The following is a 27,908-nucleotide window of genomic DNA, read 5'->3' as shown; positions in this document are numbered from 1 at the left end:
ATATATGGCTTATATTACATTGAGGTAATTTTCTTCTATGCCCATTTTCTGGAGAGCTTTTATCATAAATGGATATTTGACTTTGTCAAAAAGTTTTTCTGCATTTATTGAGATGATCATATGGTTTTTATCCTTCAATTTGTTGATACCATGTATCATGTTGATTGATTTGCATATATTGAAGAATCCTTGCATCCCAGGGATAAACCCCACTTGATCATGGTGTATGATTTTTTTAATGTTCTGTTGGATTCTGTTAGCTAGTATTTTGTTGAGAATTTTTGCATCTACATTGATCAGTGATATTGGTCTGTAATTTTCATTTTCTGTGACATCTTTGCCTGGTTTTGGTATCAGGGTGATGATGTACTCATAGAGTGAGTTTGGAGTGTTCTGCCTTCTGCAATATTTTGGAAGAGTTTGAGAAGGATAGGTGTTAGCTCTTCTCTAAACGATAGAATTTGCCTGTGAATTCATCTGGTCCTGGGCTTTTGTGTGTTGAGGGATTTTTAATCATTGCCTCAATTTTCATACTTGTGATTGGTCTGTTCATAGTTTCTCTTTCTTCCTGGTTCAGTCTTGGAAGATTTTATTTTTCTAAGAATTTATCCATTTCTTCCAGGTTTTCCAATTTATTGGCATATAGTTGTTTGTAGTAGTCTCTCATGATGTTTTGTATTTCTGAGGTGTCCATTGTTACTTCTCCTTTTTCATTTCTAATTCTGTTGATTTGCATCTTCTCCCTTTTTTTCTTGATGAGTCTGACTAAAGGTTTATCAATTTTGTTTATCTTCTCAAAAAACCGGATTTTAGTTTTATTTATTTTTGCTATGGTTTCCTTCCTTTCTTTTTCATTTATTTCTGCTCTGATCTTTATGATTTCTTTCCTTCTGCTCACTTTGAGATTTCTTTATTCTTCTTTTTCTAATTGTTTGAGGTGTAAGGTTAGGTTGTTTATTTGATAATTTTCTTGTTTCTTAAGGTAGGACTGTATTGCTATAAACTTCCCTCTTATAACTGCTTTTGCTGCGTCCCATAGGTTCTGGGTTGTTGTGTTTTCATTGTCATTTGTTTCTAGATATTTTTTGATTTCCTCTTTGATTTCTTTAATGATTCCTTGGTTGTTTAAGAGTGAATTGTTTAGCCTCCATGTGTTTGTATTTTTTGCAGTTTTTTCCTGTAATTGATATCTAGTCTCATGGCGTTTTGGTCTGAGAAGATGCTTGAAATGATTTCAATTTTCTTGAATTTGCTGAGGTTTGATTTGTGACGCAAGATGTGATCTATCCTGGAAATGTTCCATGTGCACTTGAGAAGAAAGTGTATTCTGTCGTTTTAGGATGCAATGTCCTATAAATATCAATTAAGTCGAGATGGTCTAATGTGTCATTTAAAGCTTGTGTGTCTTTATTTATTTTCTGTTTGGATGATCTGTCCATTGATGTAAGTGGGGTGTTCAAGTCTCCCACTATTATTGTGTTACTGTCGATGTCCCCTTTTATGGCTGTTAGCATTTTCCTTATGTATTGAGGTGCTCCTATGTTGGGGGCATAAATATTTACCATTGTGACATATTCTTCTTGAATGGATCCCTTGATCATTATGTAGTGTCCTTCCTTGTCTCTTGTAATAGTCTTTACTTTCAAGTCTAATTTGTCTGATATGAGTATTGCTACTCCAGCTTTCTTTTGACTTCCATTTGCATGGAATATCTTTTTCCATCCCTTTCCTTTCAGTCTATATGTATCCCTTGGTCTGAAGTGGGTTTCTTGTAGGCAGCATATAGAAGGGTCTTGTTTTTGTATCCATTCAGCCAGTCTGTGTCTTTTGGTTGGAGCATTTAATCCATTTACATTTAAGGTGATTATTGACATGTGTGTTCCAATTTCCATTTTCTTCATTGTTTTGGGTTTGTATTTGTAGGTGTTTTCCTTTCCTTTTTGTTTCCTACTTAGAGAAGTTCCTTTAGTTGTAAGGCTGGTTTGGTGGTGCTGAATTCTCTTAACCTTTGCTTGTCTGGAAAGCTTTTGATTTCTCCCTCAAATCTGAATGAGATTCTTGCTGGGTAGAGTATTCTTGGCTGTAGGTTTCTCTCCTTCAGGACTTTCAGTATATCTTGCCATTCCCTTCTGGCCTGCAGAGTTTCTGTAGAAAGGTCAGCTGTTATCCTTATGGGTTTTCCCTTATAAGTTATTTGTTGCTTTTCTGTTGCTGCTTTTAATATTTTTTCTTTGTGTTTAATTGTCATTAGTTTGATTAGTATGTGCCTTGGTGTATTTCTCCTTGGGTTTATGCTGTATGGGACTCTCTGTGCTTCTTGGACTTGGTGAATTATTTCATTTCCCATGTTGGGGAAGTTTTCCACTCTAACCTCTTCAAATATTTTCTCAGACCTTTTCTTGTTTTCTTCTTCTTCTGGGATTCCTATAATTCGAATGTCGGTATGCTTAATGTTGTCACTGAGGTCTCTGAGACGGTCTTCTATTCTTTTTATTCTTTTTTTTCTTTTTCCTGCTCTGTGGCAGTTATTTCCCCCATTCTATCTTCCAACTCACTTATTTGTTCTTCTGCCTCAGTCATTCTGCTGGTTATAGCAACTGGAGTATTTTTAATTTCAATTATTTTGTTATCCATTACTGTTTGTTTTTCTGAGTTCTTATGAACTGTTTCTTGTACTTTCTCTATTTTGTTATTGAGATTTTGTATCATTTTTACTATCATTACTCTAAATTCTTTTTCAGGCATGTTTCCTATTTCCTCCTCATTTATTTGGTCTTGTGGGTTTTTTTTTTTTTTTTCCTGCTCCTTTGCCTGCATGGTGTTTCTTTGTTTCCTCATGGTTGTCTAAACTTTGGGGTTGCTTGTCCTGGTGATAGAGGTGTTTATAGAAGACTGTCCAAGCCTCAAACTAATGTTACTATTTCTGTTTCCTTAGAGTCTCAGCTTTAAGTGTCCTTCTACTTGCCTTGGTATTTTTGCATTATTCTGTGGCCAGTGGAGCTTCCTTTATTGTTTATCTGTAAGCATCAGTTTGTGGGGAGGGAGAGGCTACAATAGTGCCTCCTTTCCCTGGGAGTGAGGGAGCAGTGGCGCACTGCTGTTTCAGTTGCACTTGGAGGTGCCTGTTGCAGAGGGATGCTGGTGGCTCAATTATAAACATAAAGTCTCAGAGTTGGGCCTCTCTTGTTTTTTTTTTTTTTTTTTTCTCTGCATCCTCCCTGCTGCCAGTGTTCCAAGGGGTTTTAATCCAGGCCCGCCTGAATGCCTGAGGGTACTTGTTATTCCTGAGAGCCTTAGGTGGCCCACAGGGCATCTTTCCACTTCCCACTGCAGGCGCCAAAAGAGAGAGAGAGTCTATGCCTGTGGCTTCTCCCCCCCTGCCTGTGAGCCTGCAGCATCCAGCTGCCATCATGGCCAGGCAGCTCTCAGGGGCAGGCACTCCTCGCCATCAATCTCTTCCCTCCTGTCCTCTCGGTCCGTCACCTTACTGGCAACAATTTTTCTCACCCTGAACCAGCTATCCAGTTCCCACACTCCCACTCCTGGCCCCTCTGTTCAGCTGTGAATTGACATCTCGGTCTGGGAATGCTGATCTGCGGTGCAGACCCTCCGTATGTTTCTCATTCCCTGAGTGCTTCCATTTTTAAGAACATGATTTTACTAGATTTTCTGTATAATTTTGGAAAATTTATTTGTTAATGAAAACTGTAGTAATATGACATGAGGACTGCCTCACAGTCTTGAGTAATTTAATAGATTTCACAAAGAAAGATTTGTGCTGTTTGAATGGAATAGTCTAATTTTCTTGAAGAGTTGAAATAACCAGTAAATACCGGGCATGTCTTCAGAGATCACAAAAGAAGTGCATACACCTATGTGTCTGAAAGATATCATTGTTTTACATTCTAAATATTTAATTTATCAAACAAAAGTTGTACTTGCATTATTCTATATACAAATATAGTCTTCTAAACATTTGCTTTGAATGGGCAGATGTTTACAAAAAAAGAAAAAAACCTAGACCCTCTGCAATTAAAAATATATAAAACTTTGTAAGCATATTTTATTTTATGTACCATATAATTCATTCATTTAATTCAACATCCCATAACCTGAATAATCATGTCTATTAACTGTTCCTCTCCCTTGCTCTCAATCCAGGCAACCATTAGTTATACTTCTTTGTCTAACTTTTTATTATGAGATAATTTTCAATTTAGAGAGGTTTTCAAATTAATAGATTACTGTTGGTGATTAACTGAATTACAGAATCTTTGTTTGGTTTTCATCAGTAATGTTCAGTTTATGTTCCACTATTCAATCCAGAATTGGTGAATTTCTCGTGTTTTTATAATAGACTAAAGCTCACTTTCACCCTCACCCTACCTTCCCCTTGTATGTCCATGCCCTAATCCCTAGTACCTGTGAATTTGTTACTTTACATAGCAAAAGGAATGATTGAATGTAGAGGCCTCTGGATCAATAAATTATTGTTGATTTTCCAAGTGGGCACATTATTATCACATAAATCCCTTAAAAGCAGAGAACCATTCATGGCTGTGGTCAGCAAGAGGTGTACAGATAGAAAGAAGGTTAGAGAGATGTGTTGTTGTTCCCTTTGATGATGGAGACAAAGGGGCAAAGTTAGAAGCTAGAAAGGTCAAGGACCTCCAGAAAGGAACTTAGCCCTACCAATACCTTATTTCAGCTCAGTGAGAACCATGTTGAAATTTTGATCTGTGGAGCAGTAAGATAATTAATATGCATTTTTTTTAAGCTACTAAATTTGTGGTAATCTGTTACAGCAGCAATAGAAATCTAATTATAGTTTTAACTAATCAGTTACAGCCCTTCCATGTTTTCCTATATTTTGTGACCTTGACGTTTTTGAAAGGGAGAATGTCAGTTATTTATAGAATGTTTCTCAATTTTGTTTTGTCTGATTTTTTTTCTGATTATGAGATTGGGATGGATACAACAAAATTAACATGCTACTCCCTGTGAATAAATCAGGAGTTACATGGTGTCTACATGTATTGTTTGTGATATATATTTTTTAATTTTATTTATTTATTATTTTTTGGGAGGCACACCAAGTTCAATCATCTGTTTTTACACACATATCCCCATATTCCCTTCCTTCCTTGACTGCCCCCCACCCTCCCTCGAGTCCCCCCCACCCTGCTAGTCCCAGTCCTCTAAGGGATCTTCCATTCTCGAGTTGAACTCCCTTTGTTATACAACAACTTTATTGCTTGTGATATTAACCTTAAACACTAGATTAAGATGGTGTATGGTGTCTGCTAGGATTCTACACTGTAAACTTACTTGTTGCCTCTTTATTACATAGTTTATAATTCTCTCTTTGAAACTAAACATATATCATATATTCCATTTTAGCTTGTTCTCTAATTTCTGCATCTATTGGTAGAGCTAGCCTGTAGCAATTATTTTGTGGTGTTCTACTGGTGATTTTCTAGCCATCATTCTTTCAACATTTTTAACGGGAACTCTTCTCTAAGGAAGGTTATCCTTTTCTTTACTTTTCTTTCTCTCTCCCTCCCTCTCTTTAGTTATTTTTTTCCTTCTTTCTTTCTCTCTTCTTTCCTTCCTTCCTTCTTTCCTTCCTTCCTTCCTCCCTTCCTTCCTTCCTCCCTTCCTTCCTTCCTTCCTTCCTTCCTTCCTTCCTTCCTTCCTTCCTTCTTTCCTTCCTTTTATCTCTGTTTTTTTTCTCAGTATGGACTTGTGGATGATTGTTTTATCCTTTGAGTTCTAATCCAATGCTACCATTCTTTATTTTCTTTCTTTATTTTCTCATGGTGTTATTTCAATGTTGACTGTGGATAGTTCTTTCAGGTGAGCTCCCTATGCCCTTTTGACACTCCTCTTTCTTTTTATCCTCCTGTTCTAGCACTGGAATCAGTAAATTCTAAAAGGAATGCATTACTTCTCCTGGTAAATAATAAAGATTTAGGCAGGAGATTTGCTAGTTACTACTGGAGTCTAACTGCTAGACTTTGAAATATGAAAGGCAAAACTATTCTTCAGTAATTTTTGCTGTTATTGATCCCAGAATGAGTTTTGGGTTAAGTAAGAAATTTACATAGTACTTTATTAATAGAATCAAGTTGAATTTTCTTGTCTTTGGTTATTTATTTGTATATTTCCATCACGCTGAAATTTAAATCAGAAATCACAATGTTTACTGTGCTTGTTACTATTATTGTGCAAAATGAGAACAATGTCCTAAATGGATATTCAAGAAAATAATCATTATTGCCGATCATTGCTAATGATTATATTTTGAAGCAAGATCAAATTAAGCATGAAAAATCCTAATGTAAGAGAAGGGTCAGATAAAATAAAATTAAAAGTAAATACAAAAAATTTCCCAAATGAATGTGATATATTGGTTTTCTTGAGGAACTTAAACTTTGGGCAATCCACTTTCGTTGTCAATCTTAGGGATTTAAATTACCCCAAAAGCGCATGACTCTTTCTCTGAGGTTGCCCAGTATCCACAGGTATTTTTTTCCTCCTAATAAACCCTTCACTAGTTTCACTATTTTCCATCTCTTTTTTGAAATTCCTTCTCTGAGCCAAGGCCCTGTCACTAGCCGCTGGCCCTTGTGGTGGCTAGGAGCTGACGCAGGCTGAGGCAGACCAAGGACTAGAGTCTTTCTTTCTGTCTTAATCTGTTTTGTTCTATCAATTGCCAAGAACTATGCTCTGCACAAGGCACCTACATATTTCTCATTTAACTCTAACACGTGTATGATGTTCATATTACATTTTCTTTCAGCTGAGGAATCTGAGCCTCAGAGAAATTAAATCCAATTTCTAAAACTTCAGGGAGAGCACAGTTTCAGATTTGCAATCAAGTCCCATATAACTTCAAATATTTCATTAAAAGTCCCACAGAAAAAATAGTATTATTATGTCTATAGTTTAGATTTTCTCTAAATATATTTGTTTCCCCCATTTGAAGCTCATCTAATACTTTGTTAATGAGATATACAACTTTATTGAATACTAACTTTCCAGAGAAAAAATATGTAGTAGATGTGAATTAATTCCTTAGAGTTTGGTTCCCAGGATCTGCTATCTAAAAGTATGTGACCTTGGGAAAGTCAGAGCCTTTCTGCCGTAAGAGTCCTCATTCTGTGAACCCACCAAATAGAATCTACAATTTTTTGAAAAATAAATTAGTTAATATTAGTATATGTTATAATAAATTAATTAATATGGGTGAAAATTATTACTATATGAATTATTTTGTTATAAGAATATATATAGTTATATAGTTTATGAGTATTTATATATGTTTATAAATATATGCTTATAATATCTGTTTATATATTTTTCTAAGTATATAGTAACTGTTTATAAATAAATGTAAATATAAAGCACCTTTATTTATACTAACCTTTATCTATAATATTTATGTTTTTCATATTTATAAAATGAAGTATAATGCTTTGTAATAAATTAGGTAATATATGTAAAGTACTAATCGTTATTACATTTTAGCTATTTTGCTATTTCATTACTAGGAAAATGCTATGTGATCCACAAACTTAGAAGTTTCACTGTAGTATAATTTCTACACTCCTCAAAAAGTGTTAATAACAGACCATTCAGAGAATGGGACAAAGAGAAAATAATGTTATATACTGGATTTAGATGTTATTATAATTTATAAATGTCCCTTGTTTCCATCTTTATAGCCTAAATCAATTTCTTTTTTTATAAGATTTATTTATTCATTTATTCATTTATTTATTTTTATCTGTGTTGGGTTTTCATTGTTGCGTGTGGGGTTTCTCTAGTTGTGGCACACAGGGGCTACTCTTCTTTTCTTTTTTTTATAAATTTATTTATTTTAAGCTCTTTATTGGAATATAATTGCTTTACACTGTTATACCAGCTTTTGCTGCACAACAAAGTGAATCAGCTATATTTATACATATATTCCCATATCCCCTCCCTCCCACAACTCCTTCCCACCCTCCCTAGCCCAGCCCTCTAAGTCATCACCCGTCATCGAGTTGACCTCCCTATGTTACGCAGCAGCTTCCCACTCTTCATTGCAATGCGTGGGCTTCACAGTGTGGTGGTTTCTCTTGTTGCAGAGCACGGGCTCTAAGCACGCGGGCTTCAGTAGTTGTGGCTGGCGGGCTCTAAAGCACAGGCTCATTAGTTCTGGCATGTGGGCTTAGCTGCTCTGTGGTATGTGGGATCTTCCTGGACCAGGGCTCGAACCCTTGTCCCCTGCATTGGCAGGTGTATTCTTAACCACTGTGCCACCAAGGAAGTCCCAATTCCTGATTCACTGAACTACAGTTTCATTAATCTCAGTGACTATATATTTGCTTTGTAGAACACTTTGCTCGCAAAATATTGCTTTTTGGAAAATTTCAATAACAAGATACCAATTGATTATAGCTTTTCAACATGCTTCATATCATCTCAAAAGAAAAATATCATAAAATTATCGTCACCAAAACTACTTTTATTGAGTATCTGCTATATACTCCCCAGAAACCTTTTCAAAGTTGGTATGAAGTAGATTAAAAAAACACACACAACTGAATTATAAATTGTCAGGACACTTGCCCTATCTTGGAGAAGTACTGGTGGTACAGCTCTGGTATAAACCCATATCTCCTTGGCTCATAAGCCACCATCTTTCCTCTGTGCTGGTTCTCTTCACAAAGTGAATTTTACTTCAGTAAAACAATAGAATCTCATCTGATGAAACTATGAATGGTATAGGAAAGGCAAATTGTGTAATACAAGAAGTTGCTTATTTGGCCACAAAGTATATAAACTCTATTCTTCTTCTGTCATATTTTCATGAAAGAGTGCAATTGTGTCAGATTTGTTTCTCTAACAGATTTCTTTGTTTCACAGAGTCATATAAAGTGTGTATGTATATGAGAGAATGAAAAGTCAGATGAAAAAATTATTGAGAATGTACTAAAACATTTTAAAATGTATGATTTGATCTGTGAAATTAATCTTGGTTAATATTTAGGCCAAATTTTTATTTTACAGATAAAGTAAATAAAACTGTAACATGTAATAAATAAGTTGTCCAAGGTCACATGACTAATTTAGTCAAAATCTGGGTGAGAACTCACTTACCCTGACTTTAAAGAGTAGTTATTTTTACTTATTTCTAGTATATGTCCTATATATTCTTATTATAACCTAGAGATACATGTTACATAAATAAATGTCTATACAAAAATATAAAAGCTTATAAAATATACACAACAATCATGTTATAGACTTTTCCTAAAACTTATTGTGCCAGTTCCAATAAGTGATATATAATTAGTACATAACAACTTTTCTCATCTTCCCAAGAAATGCTTTTATTGAATAAGTGATAGTTATTTAATAAGCAGAAGTTCATGGAAGAGTAAGAATATTTTTCATAGCTGTAAGGTGAAACTCCTGTAATAATTGCATATACTGGATAAATTCTATTAACTCTAATTTGATCTTAGTCATGAGGATTTAGTAAGCTATAATCTCTGGAATTTCATTAGATGCAGAAACTGAATTGAGGTATTTTCTACAGTATGCTAACTGTGTGATCTTAGGAAATTTACTTAAATTCTTTGTGGCCAGTCATTCATCTATAACATGGGAATGGTAAGAGTATTAGAGAGCCCTATTTTAAGGATTAAAAAGTTAGTTTGTGTAACGCACTCACAAAACACTGACTATTTATGTTTTTTTCTTTAAAATTTGATGTAACATTTGCCTTTGTAAGAGTTTTTGTAAAACTTCATTAAATGACTCACTGTGGTCTGAATGTATAAAAACTGTTGGAATTTTGAATTTTGCTCTAATACTTTCTCTTCATGCTGAAATGCTGCCGTTTTGTGGAACTGTGACTGTCTCACAATGAGAAAAATATAGTGTGTTCTCCAATGTATTATGACACTCATGCAGTCAATTGTTGTAGGAAGTGGTCCACGTGTCATGGTGAGTTGTTCTGCCTCCAGCACTCTACCACACAGTATTTCTGCAGATGATGCAAGTTTCTTTAGTGAAAAGCAGTTTTGTAACATTGGATAGAGATGTTAACTTTTAGTAATGTTAATTCACCACATATCCTGGGAACATGATATGTTTTTATAAGCAATTAACACACATGCCTTATTATAGTGGAAAAAGCTATACAATTTATGTTTTATCATTTTTACTTCTCTACTTTTCCTTCTTGTCAAATGTGGTTTTGTTTAGCAATCAACCTGGATTTTGTGGCTTGACTAGAAAGCAATAAATGGCATATGCTTTGATGTCACTAAAAATGTTTTCTCCTAAAATTACTCCAAGTTACTCTTCAGATGACTGTCCAAAAATTGTTGCTTATATATTTCCAAGGTCCTAATCACTCATAGGTCTGGTCTAAGATACCAAATTTCTCTGTGAGTAACTAAATTCAATTCGATTTTTATAAGGCTTGTTCATTGCTCAGGTAAGATAAGCTCAAAGATCTGGAAGAATTTATGCAAGATGTAAACAGTGAAGAATTATGTGTTCCCTTTGTGCAAGAAGGTTAAAATACAGAAAAACAATATATTTGCAAAATACATATGAAACTTATTATCAAAAATAAAGGCCATATTAATTAAGCACAAGAATACATGAAAAAATAAATATTATGTTCATTTTTAAAAAAATGGTAGAAAAGTTTCCTTAAAGAGACAGAATATAAGCATATATCAAGAAGCATTCAAATATACCTCAGTATAACTTTGTTTTTAATATATTTTATGTGATAATTTTGATTTATTCTCACTGCCAAGGAGGTATTAACTCTATACTGACCTTTCAAAAAATAATCAATTATTTCTACTGGACTCAGGACCAATTGTGTTTTTTTTAAACCTAATATTGAATAAAAAATAGAGAAACTAAGAGAAGAACCAATGTGAATATTCTTCAGAGTAATTAATAATGATAGTTTTACTTCATAAATGCTATTCAGCTTACATATATCATTTTTAAAAAATTGACTGCTATTGTGTGAGTTTTTAAACAACATTGTACTTTAACTGAATGGATATATGCTAGTTTTGTTGTGTTACCAAACAAGAACTTCTAGAATGTGTTTTATGTTATAAACATGATAATGGATTTTTTCATATTCGCAATATCAAGATATTTCCTGATTGGAACAATAATTTATTCAATATCACCTAAAGCTGTAAATTGCTATTACTAAAATTTATGTATTCCATAGGCATTATTTAATCAATGAATTCTTTTACTATAGTTAGAAACAATATTAATAAATAGAAAGATATTTGAGATATAGCATAATTTCTCCTAAATCATCCAGGTTAAGAACTCTGTGAAAATTAAACATGTACTGTATTTACCAGCTAACTTTTCAAACTTTCTTAGCAGTCTCTCTTTGCTATTATCCTTCCCCTGTGTGTTAATTCATCATTCTTTCTCTGTCAGCTATCTGAACCTTTAGTTGCAGATTTCCAAAATGCCTGAAGGGTGCAGTGTCAGCTCAGCTGCAGATACCTGAGTCAATGTGGTAATATCAGTTGATTTTATTCTGGGAAATATACATACAGACACACTTGCACACAGTACACCTTGTAGAGGCACTTGGCATATTTCAAAATAGAATATCTGTTATTGCTTTAAGTGCCTGAAGCCATGCAGAGTTTTTACAATAATTATTTGCTCCTCAATTGATTTTTTTTTTATTCTAAAAGTTTTGGGAAAAGATATTCTCCAAGAGTTGCACAAAAAAATAAATAAATAAATAAATAAACTCTAATTTTCCTGATACTTGAATAAATCACTAAGCAGTCTAGCCTCTGCATTATTCTACTTTTAAATACAATTCAGTATATGAAAAGCTGAACATACTTATTTGGGAAACATACTTATTGGATTTGTAAGGTTATATACACTATATATATATATATATATATATATATATATATATATATGTTATTAATTTAAAGTTTATGTTAAAAAGCCAATTTCTTTATGGTATAAAAAGAAGGAAAGATGGTAGTTGGAACCAGGCATGGATATTGAACCTAAAGTATTTCAAGGTCCACAGGCAAGTTTAATTCTGTTGGTATTTCTCCCTTGCCAGCTTAGCATTTTCTCTCTTCTGTTATTTCCTAGCCCTCAGCTTTCCTTTGGTAATTCTATAATCTATTAAATAGTCAGTGCTAAATATGCACAGTTATCATGGACTGGTTTGCTTCTATCCTTGCTCTATAGTGCTTTTTATTCCACTGGCAATGGATCAAATCAGCATCAGAGAGTATCCACACCACTTTGAAAAACACATGAAACTGAGAAATTGAGTATCTGGGCATTTGGCATGATGTCAATAAAATTGTATAAATATTGGTATGACAACTAAGTCTTCATCTAGGACCCAAGAATCAAAGGTCCTTTTTGTCCTATCTGAAGTCAATTTTCATGGCAACAAATATTAGAAATTACTTTAACATGTTCTTTAGTTCAGTCATGCAGTTTTATAAGTAATTCTTTTTTGAAACTGTTAATCTGGACAAATATTTGAGTAACATTTGCGCAAATATTTGGATAGTAAGTTTCACAGTTGTAGCTACTATTGAGTGAAATATTACTTCTTTTATGGATTTCGGATCACATACTCACTAACTGAAGTATACAAGGCTTGGCAATCAAGCCCATGTTTATCTTGATTAAATATGACCTATAATGTATTTTGTTATAAATTTTGAGACCTAAGCTTTCTATATCATATATTTCAGAGCATAATCATTTCAGTCTCCAGACAATATGTAGAATGTACCTCTCTGGTAGATTCATAATTAACAGAATTCATTGGTTTGGAGTATATTGAAGGATGAAGAGGCCATCTTTAAAGTACCACCAAAAGATATGGTCAGAAAGTTGGTTCAGGTTTCCAAATTCCAGGTAGCAAGCACATAGCAGGATCTAAGGCAGAATGTACCATGGAATGTACCACAGGGCATAGTAAACTGAAAGTGTTCTGAACATAGGAAACCAGAACCAAAAAAGAAAATCAAGAGTAAAGAACACAGAACAGTGAATCAAGTGCTTATATAGAACTCAAGGTCTGGGGAAATAACTAAAGGGCTGTGATTCAGGTTCTCATTCCAGAACATGTGAGACTGGAGATGAAAATATCTAGAAGAGCGTACTTGAGTATCTTAATTTTTATTTATTTTTCATTCTTACTGGCTGGTGTTTTCTCCTTTAGTAATTCTGGCTTACATGTTTATTCTTAAAAGTTGAGTCTATGTTTTGCTTTGAAAAGTTCTGATCTACAATGCCCTAGTAAAGAATACATTTTCTATAATCCCCAATACAAAATTGTTTACCAGAGGAATCTAACTTGTTTAAAAATCATTGCCATGAAAATGTATTATTTTATCAGCCTTTAATTGTAATGTGCTTATATATATGTATATATGTTTTATATGAAACTGTATTCATATAAATTTATAGATGCATAGCTTCACAAACATATTTTACAATTGTGAGCCATTATATGTATTCAGATATTATTGCATTTTTCTTTGATAATAAAATTTTGTTTCATAAGCTGGGGAAATAGTCATTAATGTCATAAAAACAGTATTTTAATTCATATTCTTAAATTACATTCAAGATTATATTTGAGAACTTTTTAATAAAATGATTTTAAGAAAAGTTTATAACACTTTTTTTAAAGTATATTACTATTTTTTTCCTCTTTGCAGAAACTTCTATAATTTTTTTTTTTCTGAAGGTCATATAGCCCTATATCAGGTAGCAACAGAGCTTCAGCGATAACAGCAGATGACATCTTAGATTAATGTAAGTGAATATTTTTTGCAGTTTTCATAGTATCTCTCCTTTGCACCCATTTTGACAGGGAACAATGTTGGGTTTAACACAGGATGCCCTAGAGGTGCCCTAGAGTTATTTTAACAGATTCAATTTGCTTTGCTTTTAATGGAAGAATAGATTTTCCTCCTAGGTATTTTTTGAGGTAGAAACTATTTCTTACATAAAATATTTTTAAAAGTTTATTCTTTATATAAACTTTCATTATAGAATCACAGAACTTTAAATCTACAGACCATAGAGGTCATCTACTCCAGTGTTTCTCATAGTGTATAGAGTAAAAAATTCTATCTACCACTCATTTCTATTCTTGTTTTCCTTCATGAATATAGTGATTCCTGCCTGCTTTCCCCACTTTTATTATTTCTTCTTTAGATCAACAGTGGAGATCTAACTGGTTTACTTGTTTGTAGTACATTTTGAATTACAAAAATGCAGTGGTTCAATTCCTTATTTTACAGATAAAGAGACAAGGTACACATCAGTTTGGCTAATTGCCCAAGAGCTTATGAAAAAATCTAGTAGCAGAGATAGATCTTGATTGCCCCAATGTCTCATTTGTACAGGAGAGTTTCCTAAATTGACCTCTATTTTTTTCCCCTTAATTGAGGAAATATTTTTCCCATTACCTTCATAATTTCTTGAGTGAAAAATCCTGATTCATCTCTGTCCATTTTCCTCTGTGCTTGCTATTTGATTTTTATTTTATCTTCATTTGCTTTCAGCAAATTTATATGGTAACTTTTCTATATTTATGTACCAGTGCCAGAGTCTGTATAAAAGCTAAATCAGATTATGCTATGTTCTGGATTGAAATGATCTAATAATGTCCCAATTCCAGTTGTAATCCCCAACATCTCAGTAATTTGGACACTGTGTACCATTCACTTGTGTGCAATGTGAAGTCAAAACGCGAGTTTCATATGTAGACTCCCTTGGTTAAAATCTTGTGTCTTTATTTACCATATAACATTCATATGCTAGTATACTGCTTTGTTGCACAATTACCTTAGTTGTAAAATGTGTATAATAATTGTACTTGCCTCTTAGTCCAGAGGATTAAATGATTTAATATGTACAAAGTGCTTAGAACAATGCCTGCTACATAATGAACACTCAATAAGTATAAGCTGTTTTTTTTAATTCCCTCTTGCCTGTAACCATCCAGCCACACTGATCTTCTTTCTGTTCTTTGATATTCTTTGTTAGGCTTTTAATTAGCTCTTAAGATTTCACTCTTTATGCAACTTTCTTACTTCCTATGTTTCACATCTTCTTGACTTATGATTTTCAGCCTATATGTTAAATATTCATAGAGAGATTACCTGACTCCAACTTTCACATCCATTTATCTTCTGTCACATCAACCTCTTTTTTATCTCATGTAAAATTTTGGACCTGGTGTTTCTTATTTATTTTTGAGCTCCTTTGTTGTACATTCTTGAGAATGATGAAATTATCTATAGTAATCCCTACCCATTAGTGTAGCTTAAGAGTAGCTGCTCATCAGAGTTTAAAAGGCATGTAGTAACAGACACTCAAAACTACTCTCAAATGAGTTTATTATTAGCATTTTTAAAAATATTTTTTGTTTTTCTCTAAATATTTTGCCTTAACAGTCCTCAATTTATCAGATATTGCTCTGTGTATCTCTGAAAAATATAGGTAGAAAGGTGAATAATTTTTAGGCAGTTTAAGAATCAAGGAGACCAATAATATTATTCTATTCCAGCAAAAAAAAAATGCTTTTCCTCCTCTTATTTAGTCTGACCCCATCAACAGTTCTATCTGTGTCAAGTGCCTAGTTATGATTGTTTTGCATTGAAATAAAATATAACAAAATAAACTTCTTTGAACCCAGTTGTATGTGTCTTTACTGAGACTATTAGAATAGCGTCCCCAATTAGATTTCACAGTATAGTACAGACAGAAAAATAAGGATTAACACTACTACTTAAAAACATACCACAGAGAGTTGTACATTTTATGAGTTCAGTAAACATATTGATTGAATAAAGGAAAGAATAAGATGAATGAAAGAGCAAAATAGATCCATGTCACCTAGATCTTCTAATATTTTAAAGAATTATAATACCTTTTTGTTATTAATACATTATCTAAAATTTAGAAATATATTTGTTTCTAACTATTTAAGTTATATTATGCAAACTTTAATTTTAGAAACCTGCTTATATCTTAATATGAACTATGCATTTTTATAAATGAGGGAGTTCATTTGTGTGTTGGAATATTAGATATGAAATAAAGTAGAAATAATATTTTTGTATTAATCTACTATTTAAGAAGTTGGAATTTTGCTTGTTTGTTTTGTGCAGATATATTACAAAGCATGGTCACACATAACTTAGTTATTATTCCATATGATTAAAATGATAAAGTTACCTTTAATTTCTACTTATTGCTTTTCTAAGTTTGCTATTTTCAAATTTTCTTGCTTTACCACTTTTTTAAAAAAATTATTTTCCCTTGTGTCTTGTTAAAAATAGTGCTTTGTAATTTTCTATTATAGAAATATATTTTCTCTATTATTTGGATAATTTTTATGTGAATAACATAACCTCTCAACATGAGCAATAATTGAAATGTTTTAAAATTTATTAGAGATATTTCTTAAATTATGGGTTGTTACTTTAGTTTAGACTGAAGTTATGGATTGGGCAGACATTGATAAAATAATCACAATTATAAGCATCCCAAAGAATTCTAATTACAACTATAGATGAAGCATTGTACTAATCTATACCAATTAACATCATATTTGTTATAATGTTGATTATTGATATTATTACTATTTAAATAGCCTCATCCATTTTTGAATCTCTTTCTCTACAAATTGCAAAGTTAAAATAAATTATGATTTATTTAAATAAATATGACTTTTTCTGGTTGAATTTTATAATTTTTTAAGCAATGAGCTCTAATATTTGACATTAAAATTGCTTTAGTGTTTATTTCAAGGGTATCTTCATTGTATATTTATTCTTATTTACCCATGTTATTCTGTGCCTGTCTCTCACGATTCATTTGAATAAAAATTCATGAAAAGTTACATGGATTTATCAAATACATATGTGTAATTATTTAGCAAAATGCTCTAAACTAAGCACATGCTAACAAATGTTAATTTTTCACTTCATAACATTTATTTTTATCCTCTTCTTCATCATTCATTCATTCATACATTTGCTCATTTTTCCATTTGCTAGCCTGTTTCTGAGCCATAACATGTATGTATTTTAATATGTTTTTAATTTTTTTTAAGATGTTAGGTATAAAAACTCCTTTTAAAATCAGAGGAGATTTAGAGAAGAAATGGTACATGAATCCCTTGCACATAGTATATGATATCTTGCAATCACATATCTTTGCATGCTCTAAAATAAAAGTAGAATTCCATATTGGGGCAAAATCTGGCTCAGATTTTAGAGTTCAAAATTTAGCCTTGGAGTTTTTGTTATGTAGTTAACATTTTACATATAGGTTTTGAATAATTTATCAAATAGGGAGAAAGATATTTACCATATTTTACATTGCCTTCTTCTGTAAAATACAAATAATATGGATAATATTATCAATGTAATTGTGATGTTGGGAAAGCTAAATATCACTGATGTAAAGCCCCAATTACTTTTATATTGTAGTTAATAAGTAAAACTATATTTTATCATTTCTATCATTGAATTTCAGTGTTGAATTTCAGATTAATTTAAACAATTCTGCTAAATTTGATACTGATGGTAAAGATAATTTTGAAGAAATAATGGTGATTATAATTTTATTGATAATTTCTATGTTTTTTTTATTGCATCCTCTTATGTTTAGTAGCTTTGTGTATGTCTGTGTGTAGTGTTCCCAAATATCTTGTAAGCTCTCATAGAGGAGTCATTATGTCCTTCTTATTTGTATCTTCTGTAAAGCATGTAAAAATAAATTGAGGAAATAACTGACAAAAAGTTATTTAAAGGGATACCTACAGGGCAGAGCAAAACACTAAAATTTATTTTCTTTTTCTCTGGAGGAAAATGTTATTGAGCTATATTTCAATGCCGTTTCTCATTGAAATATAGTGAGAAATACTTTGAAGCACACTAAAGCCCTGCATGTTTTTCTCTGGCTGTATAAATAAAGATACAATCATGTTTATTGATACGAATATTGAGATTTGAAGAGTTAAAGCTGCCCTCATCAAGAACTATTGTATATGTGAAGTTTCTTAGTCTTAAAAAAACTAGCAAGTTATCCTGATACAATTACATGGATGGAAGAAGACACAATACTCCTTGGCCAGATACAAAATAAAAACAGCCAAGCTCCCTGAACCCCACCCAATTTCCATACCCAGTTCCCATAGGGTGACATTAAGAGGGCCAGGTGACATCTGCATATGAGTGGGATGCATGACAAGAAAGGGACTCTGAACTTAAGGAAACTAAATCTTTTGTAATAGACAGTAAGTATGCAGGCTTTTTGCTTAGGAGGGAGACAGCAATGCTATCTTTCAAGGCTGGAAAAGTCTTTTCTTTGATGTATATTCCAAGGCAGTTTGTTATACAAACATTCTTGAACACAGATAATCCTAAAAAAAAAAAAAAATACAATCGGTGCCTCTGCTGTCAAGAGGTACAGAAACACAAGAAATCTATGGATAATTGTCTCCCAAAACCCCCTTTCTATGATGGCAATTTAATTATAAGATCAAATGACAGCATGACATTTGGTTTATTTTTTTAATTTTTTAGATTTTTTTGATATGGACCATTTTTTTTTGTCTTTATTGAATTTGTTACAATATTGCTTGTGTTTTGTTTTGGTTTTTTGACCTCAAGGCATGTTGGATCTTAGCTCCCTGACCAGGGGTAGAGCCCATACCACCTGCATTGGAAGGCGAAGTCTTAACCACTAGACCACCAGGGAACTCCCCATGACATTTGGTTTCAATCAAAGCATCTCATATCAAAATTTTTTTTTTTTTGTCAGCTGTGACTGTCTTCTATTTTTACTTCTGAGGAATCAAGCTATATTTCTATTGCTTCAAGAGATATGGATCCACTTAACACTTATTTCCTGCCATTTTAGTTTAGTTTTATTTTGTTTTCCCTTATTCCCAGTTCAGAATATGTTTTTAATATATGTTTTTACTTACTCATAGGACTAAGAAAAAAGATTCTGAGTTTCACTTAGAACAACCTTGACCCATTGCTTACCTATCACATGGACTAGACAGGAAGATGTGGCAATTGTACAGGGTGTTATCTCTAGAAGAAGACAAAATGAGAAGGAAACAGGCAACCAAACCAGAAAAAAATTGTTAAAAGTGAAATATTATTGCAAAGTGTGCATTTTTATAATTATTTGATTAGCATAATTTAAAACAAAGCCTAAGGCATTGTATTTTTAATTGTATGGTTTTGTAAACATACCTATTCTATAATATTAGATTTAGAATAACTCAATACAGCCCACTCTGTACCTTATTTATATATTAACTTGTTTAAATTTCATTTTTGTCACCTCTTGCTAGGTGTACATTTTATGAGAGTACGGAATGTGCTTCTTTTGTACACTAATTCCTGCACTTAGACATGTGCCTGGAAGAACAGGCAATCATGGACATTAGTTAAGTAAACAAACAAATAAATATCATTATGATTGTTGAAATAGCATGATTTATTTAACTTTATATAGCATGATAAATAAACACACAAAATACATTTTGAGATTACCCATGGTTTCAAGATATAAAAAGAATTCAAACATTGTAACAGTCTTTAATAAAATGACCAAAATTTATGCTATTAGAAATAAGACATTGATTCAGAAATGAGAAGAGGTACTTGACTTTTAATTTTTATTTTAAGTGCATACTTGTAAAATGAAGCTAAATGTGTTAAGCTAGCAATATCATTAAAGCAAAGCTTTAAAATTCTTTGTAATAACCTTGTTTTAAAATCATTATATGTTGCACAGGAGTTGGTGCACTTTGGTGCTGCTTAACAGTATGAACTTTGGATCATTACAGACCTGGGTTCAAATCCAGGTTTGCCAATATTTATGTGACTTTGACAAAATTTAAATATTTAAAAGTTTTGGTTCCTTTCTCTATAAAATAAGGATAACAGTAATGTATAACTTCTGAGTAAAACATAAAAATATATAATGGTATCTTATAATTATTAGTAGTATTAGCAAATTTCCATATGAATTTCTTCAAATTTCTATTTCTTGAGAAGAATGGAAAAATGCTTGCTATGTTATCTGCCATATCTTGAAAATGATACCCCAAATCTAAGGCTTTGGCTATATGAAGGTCTGCCTTGTTTACCTTGTTTCACCAGAGATTAGTTTATTAATTAATTGAACAAATAGCTGGTATAATATCAACATGTGAAAAGCTTGCCATTACCAAAAAATGCAATATATTGAGGAAATGGTATATAATAGTAGCTCTAAGAAGGCAAGTTTATGAGTGACTACAGTAGCTAAGATTTTAATTACTCTTTAGAGCTGTCAGATATTGAATAATCTTGAATGTCCATAAAGCAATACACATGTAGACTGATGAGAACACTTTGAAATCATATTAATTATAAAACCCCACAGAATAGTGAATATACAGGAAAAGCTGGTGATATTAAAATAAGGATACCAGGCTAAGGAAGTAATATCCTCTACTTTTTATGGAAATTCCCTGTAATATCTGATCTATTTTTCAGAGGATAAAGAACACTTAGAGTTTTTATAAATCTGGATCCCCTCACTACTTAAGTAAAGTGAAAGTAAATTATCACTCTAAGTAGACATTCAGATATATGTGTACCTCAGGAAAAATTTTTTAGAGAAATCTGATACACACACACATAATTTTTGAAACATTTAAAGGGCAACTCCATTTACTCTATATTTGAGTATTCAAATGATTCTTAGCACTTGCAGCATATTGTAGTTTCAAAATGGAAAAAAAATAACCAGTAATTTCTTCTTCAGCATGTTAAAAGGAAAGGACTGTTGACTATTGACTCTCCCCTCCAAATCACCAGAATAACCTATCAGTCAAGGAATGTAGGATAGTTCATGGAGGGTCTTAGTAGTATCACAGAAGGGGAAGTTCATTAGAAGATATTTATAGAGTTTTTGTTTCTGAGCTTAAATATTTTAAAGTGGGTCATTTAAAGCCCCAAATTGATTGAGATCAGGCAAAGTTTTATAATAGTTTAGGAGTAGTGGATACAATGAGGTAAGAATCTTAAAGTGAGTTGTGCTAAGTAAACTGTGGTTTGATAAGCAACCTCTTTACTTCTGTGAACAGTTTGATCTGTATTAATAGAATTTGGAGGAACCCTCCCTCAAAAAAACAGTAAAGTTATTTTGCACATTATCTTCCTGGACAATTATTTCACAGAACAACTCTTTGCTCATGTTGACCAGATTCCTTTTTTTTTCTCAGGCCTTTTAGTTAAAATTTGTGGATACAGGTAATTTCAGTTCTCTGTGCCCATTCTTTTCAGGCTCATAAATCTGTTTCAGGAGTTTTTTGTTTTTTGTTTTTTAATTTGATTGCTCTAACATAAAAGAGAACTTTATTCAAATGTGAAGCACATAGAATAGAAAGGTAAGCCTGCAGTTAGTATTAATTGAAGAGACTATCAATTCATAATTAATAATCAGATAAATTCAGGACTTTTAAGGGACTAATGAAAGAAATTTTCTTTCACAAACACCACACACACACACACACACACACACACACACAGAGTAGTACCTCTTGTGAAATTATCCTGTAATTATAACTGTTAAATATTTTTTGTGACAAAAACAAGTAGGATTTTTGAATAAAATGGTAAAATAATTACACCTTAATCAACAATGATTTGGTAATAATCCTAATCTTGTTAAAATAGAAACAACTGCCAATTTGGAAACAGATCCAGAAATTCAATTAGGAATTGGAAGTATTCAGGGAATATAGAAGGTTTGTTGCTGCTGGAATTTTTGAACTTCAAAGCAGGAAGGTCTTAATTATAATATTTCAGAGTCAGATTGATGATAGAAATAGTTGGACTCTGAGATGATTTTATTTTTTACCTTATTTTATCTTCCTACTATTGCTACTAGTTGGACACGGTGGTACATGCAAACCATCGTATAACTAAAAAGGATTTCAAGTTGGCCTATCCACATACTTCAGGTTGTAGACAACTGAGTACACAGGGCCATTGGCTATCATTGCCATATTTTAAGGTCCATAAGCTATCTCAACATTTGTATTCTACAACTATAGGCACTGTGGTCTACAGGATTTGCAGAGAAATCATACATTAAAAGTACCAATATACTAACACGATGAAAGATTTATGATCTGAATGTATTCTGATTACCATATTTATTCAACAAGAAGAAAAATTGTGTAAAACTTTCCAAAAATCTAGTGCATAAGTTTACCACTTCTCTCCACATTTCAGACTGAAAATACCTTGTTTTAGTTACACATATGAAACTGTTTCCACATATGGAAATAGTTAATGTGTGCATGAAGCAACGTATACTACCACTGAGGTTTGAGTTGTTAAAGCTTGTTTCTTTAGTCCCCACCCTTTTTCTTTCTTCTTGGTACCCCTGGTATAACACAGCCCTCACTGCACTTTGAGAGACAGTTATTCAAAATATATTCCAGTCTAAAGGACTACGTTTTAAATATAATTTGGAAACTGCATTTCTATACACAGACTTGAACCACAGAAAAAATTAAAAACTGTGACTTGAAACATCTTTGCCTGGGCATAAGTAGTAGTCAGCATCAGGTGGCTTAGACATAGCTGCTTCTATGGACATGTGAGGGGTTCTTCTGAGTTTAAATGTATTTCTTAAAATCTCTAGCATACAGAAGTCTGGAAATTCAGTAACACTAATTAGAATTATTAATACATAAAAGTAGGATTAAAGAAGAATTGTGTGTTTGCCTATGAAACAGGAATACAGGTGTGGACTTTTGATCAATTTTGGCTGCTTGCTCAAAGCAATTTTTATTTATTATTGGTAGTTCTCTTGATTCCTCTTGTATGAGGTTAAAAGTATATGGATCTCTTAAAATATACCGATTTTCCCAAATAATTGAAACAAATTGGGGAAAGAAAAGCCTGCTGGGAAAGTGGAAAAGCTAATCCAGTTCTTTACATTCCTTTTGAACTTAGAGCAGAATTAGAGGACCAAGATCAGCTTTTCTCTACATGCCTGGAGTTAATAATGTAAGGATGAATTTGAATTATTCTTTGAAATTAGCTCATGTGATTACTACCAACAGGAGAGATAATCAATACTTAGGCAAGATGAGATCATAGTCAGTGAATGGTGTCTAACCTCAACTACTTTTTAACATCTTTGAACCAAGCATGACTCTTGGAAGACTGAAATGAAAAATAAAAGCAAGAGTGAAAAAGAAGGAGGTAACTGCCCTCAATTTTTTTCATTAATTTGTTTACTGTACAAAGAAATATTTGGAAATGACTGATATATTTTATCTGTGAATGCCTTAGATTTTGTTCTTCTTATGTTGCTTTGTTTTAGTTTGCCCCTTAATGTCATGGTTTTATGTGACTGTGAGTTGAATATCTGCATTAAAAGCCTCAAGTCATAGAACATTAATTAAGATTAACAAGATACTACTGTTAGTTGCTCTTTTCATTGTGGATTGAAAAAAAAAAAAAAACACATTGGTCTGTTAATACCTGCTAAAAGTTATACTAAAAATACTTCTTTTGGTTTATGAGAAGGATTTGAAATTTCTTCCCCTTGTATAAAAATCTAGACCTATGGGAAACATCATTTGGGAGATGGATTGTTGAACACTATGTTACAAACTGGATATCATGAGAGAAATCAACACATAGTGTTCAAATTTATTTGATAGGCCTAGTATTTTAAAATATATGGAGTAGCTATGATTATAGTAATGTATCTAAATGCCTATAAAGGAAAATATTTTATGTTAGCACATATTTTAATAGCACTAGCAGTTCTTTAACCCCATTAAAATATTAAGCCTTGATAAACACTCAATATAATCTGAATGACCTGTTGAATCATGTAAAAGCATAAAATGATAAGAAAGATAGACATAGTTAAGTTTTAAAAACATCATTCATTTAAACATCTGCATATTCTCCATGCTTTATCCCAGCCTCTCTTATTACTAACTGAGAAGAAGAATATTACTCTCCTGCCGTGTTCTTTTCTTGCCATCACACATCCATTTGAAATTGTTAGAGAAGCCAACATAACTGAAAGTGAATTTTGTCTCCTTTTTTTCATGATTCAAAGAATCTCAAAATCTGTCCCATCATTGATTGTTCATTTCCCAGGCTTTAGAACCTGTTTTTCAAAGATAAATGAAGTGTTACTGAGATAATTTATTTTCTCAATTTTAGCCCTTGAATCATTTATAAAATTATACACTCCTCATCCAAAAGAGCTTTAATGGCATATTAATATATTGTTCTTTATTTGAAGAATAATAACATTACAGTAGAGAAAAATGACAATGGCAATCATAGCAAGATGACTTTCACTTTCAAGTCATTAGGGGAAAAAGAGTCAGTGCTAGAAGACTGTATATCTCTCAGATCCTTAAATCCTTAACTTTACATCATACATTTTAACATAATTGTTTTACAAAGATGGCAATAGAAGCTCAAAAAGTCAAATAAATCACATACACAATTTAAAGTTACAGACACAGGGTTCAGAATTCAAACACACATACTTAGGGCTCCAAAGATTATGCCATTTCTGCTAATCTGACACTGAGATAATCTAGATTTAAATTTGCAATTGCTAATGAATAGGATATGACACAAGTTAAGAGTTGTGTTATCTGTTGGCTCCAGTTTCCCCATTATAGATTCTTTGGTATACTGAGTTTTAGCTTTGCACAGTACACATTTATGAGATAAATTCTATTCCTTCATGTATCCATCATTAGACAAATATCAAGATAGATAGGAGACCAATGTTAAATAAACTCACTAAATTTTTGTTAAACTCCTCTAGGTCATCAAGAGTAGGAGTAGGCAAAGAGAATGCAATTTGAAACATTCACTTTGGTAAGCATTCTTTTCTGACTTGCCTTCCTATTAATTTGGTTTTCCAGGCAAATGAAATATTACCATTTTGGTGTTGGGGGGCATCCTTTACCCTTCATTTGATATCTTCTTTTAATTTTTTTCTTATTTTCTTAGCTTTATTCTTTTCACAAACATATATGTATGTAGTAGGGCAAGTCCTTTATTCTGGAAAAAAATGCTTTAAAAAAATATTGTCCTCCTAAATAGAGGTAATTTTTTTGTTGTTGTAATTATTGGTTGGAAAATTTTAATTGTTTGTCTGTGATCTTTTCCTGCTGTGAAGTATGTTTCATTTTCTTGCCAATATTTTACTGAAGTCACCATATCTCACACAAGATGATTAAAACTGACAATTGGATAAGATAAAATATCATGCCATAAACTGTTTATATACAATACTTCCTCAAAACACACTCACAGATATATACACATATGCATGCACAAATACACACACACTCAGGTAGACATACAAACTGTCACTTTGGGTATGAATTTGTTCCAGTAGTATCTCTGGGACATTGGGATCATGATATCATAGTTCCTAAATAAATTTGACTTCAATTATCTGTTAATTTTCATAATTTTATAAGCATGTTGAATTTTTCTAAAATATTTAAATATTTTAGAATGTCTCAACATAAGACATTTTCTGTTTTCTTAACAAGTACTAATTTCACAATTGATATATGAAATGGTAATACATAGAAAACAATTGCTAAGGCATAATGCAAAAGAGAAATATCCTTATCTTAGAGCCTCAGAAGTCTGGATAGGACCGGGGATAGGGTTTCTGTATAACATAGAGTTGCAAAATACTTCTTTGTGTTCTGAACCTCCCAAATATTTTAAGAGATTTTATCATGTGCAACAGGGACTTTATGTAAATATATTACTTCCCCTTCCACATTTTCTACCTATATCTCTTCAAGAACACCAATAAACTTTAGATTAGTACCATGGGAATTTCTAACTTTTCATATTCAGGTTCCTTTTTCAGTGAGTTCTCTTGTAAGCTGGACTACACAATTTTTCTTTACTTTCTAACTGTAATTCATTATACTCCTGTGATTTCTTTATAACACTTTTTCTTGATTTGCAGGAAACTCTTCAAAAGCAGGCCATCAATCACTGGGTGCCTGCATGAAGAAATGACCTTCTTGTCTATGTCTTGTTCTAAATAATTTCTCTCTCCTTGTACAAATTCTTCAAGGTAATATAAGATTTTTCTGCTTGTTGTTCCAAGTCTTTGCTATGAAATTTGACTGGGGACAGAAGGAAATATATGTGTATGTACAAATATATGTAAATGTATATATGTATATATAATATACCAATATTTATATTTTTGTTATATAGGTATGAATATTTATAAAAAACAATCTATTAATTCATTATTTAGCTTCTTGTTGTTTTCTTAATTATTTTAGGTGAGCAGACATAATGAGGAACACCTCATGTAATAATTAGAAAATATTTTTGTGTGTATATTTCTCTTCTAAATGTTTTAGCTGTTTTGAATATCTAATTATATAATCCAGTTAGTGACTCCTTAATTATTTTAAATACCATAACTATAGCTCTAATAGTCTATTGACCAGAACTAGTCATGTGGCCCATCCTAGTTGCAAGGAAATAGAAAACTGCAGTTCAGCTATATGTTTAGAAGGGCAAGAGATGAAAAGAGGGAGCATCAGACTAGTCTTGATTGAATGTAAACTTAACCCACTCATATATTCATGTATTATTTCTCAAAAAGTTTCAGCAAAAATTCCAAGTGTTTGACAATAAAATAATAATATTTTAAATTTAAATATTATGTTCACCAGTTTCTTAATATTTAAATTATTTGATTAAGCATATTCTCATATTTTGTTTAGCTGTTTTATTTTAATTGATATTTGCAATTTTAATATTTTAATAATTCATTGACTTTAACCCTTGTTTTTCATGTTTGTCCTGCTAAATTATGTATCTCAGAATTATATAGTTTATCTTTTTTGTAGTTATTTTAACATAAAGAAATTAGTAATTTAAATCTCTTTGTTGTTGTTATTGAGAAAAACTAATAATAGTAAATTGCCAAAAATTTTAAGAACCATCCATATACTTTCTCATTATAAAGAGTGTTTGTAGACTTTGTCTTTTTAAAAAGAAACCAGATGTTCTGCTTTATTTCCTTGAGTTAGTATAAAGGAATCTGTAAAGAATCCTTTAGTATTTAAACAGCTTGGTTTTATTATCATCTGCTGTATTTACACTTCTGTTGTTTCTATAGCACATAGTACAGCCATATCACATTATGTTCATTTATATCATCTATCAACCATTTTCTCAATTTTATCTGAAGCATTTCTGTGTGGTTAGCTTGAATAATTCAGCCAGCTTTCTGAGTACCTATTAGGCTCAAAGCACTATCAAACCCACTGCAAATACCAGGCCCAAATTGACATGTATAATATAGTTGAAAAGATGAAGCACTTACACATGAATTTGTTTTGTTGTTTTATAGCTCAAGAGAGTTCATTTTCAGTACTGCATAGAAAAAGGGAATTATGTACACAGATATGGGTAAATCTTATCTGTGCATGAATTTGGGGGTTTGTATAACTCTAAAAACAAATTATTTAAAACCATTTGCATTTCACTTTGGAATATTTAATAAGATTTGAAGCAGTATAATAAATAATCATCTGATATATGTTTTGCTTTAATTAAGGCTGGAATTGTCTGCTTTCTCTGGAAAAACGTCTATTATGGGCTAGGGCAAGGATATTCTTTGTGTACTAGAAGCTGAGGGAAGTTAGGCTAGGTTTAAAATGCAACATAAAATGCCATCCAAATGAATAACCATATGTCAATAAGCAGGAATTT

This window comes from Hippopotamus amphibius, chromosome 14, assembly GCF_030028045.1.
Source record: "Hippopotamus amphibius kiboko isolate mHipAmp2 chromosome 14, mHipAmp2.hap2, whole genome shotgun sequence".
Lineage (NCBI taxonomy): Eukaryota > Metazoa > Chordata > Mammalia > Artiodactyla > Hippopotamidae > Hippopotamus > Hippopotamus amphibius.
Note: the sequence above shows the minus strand (reverse complement) of the source record.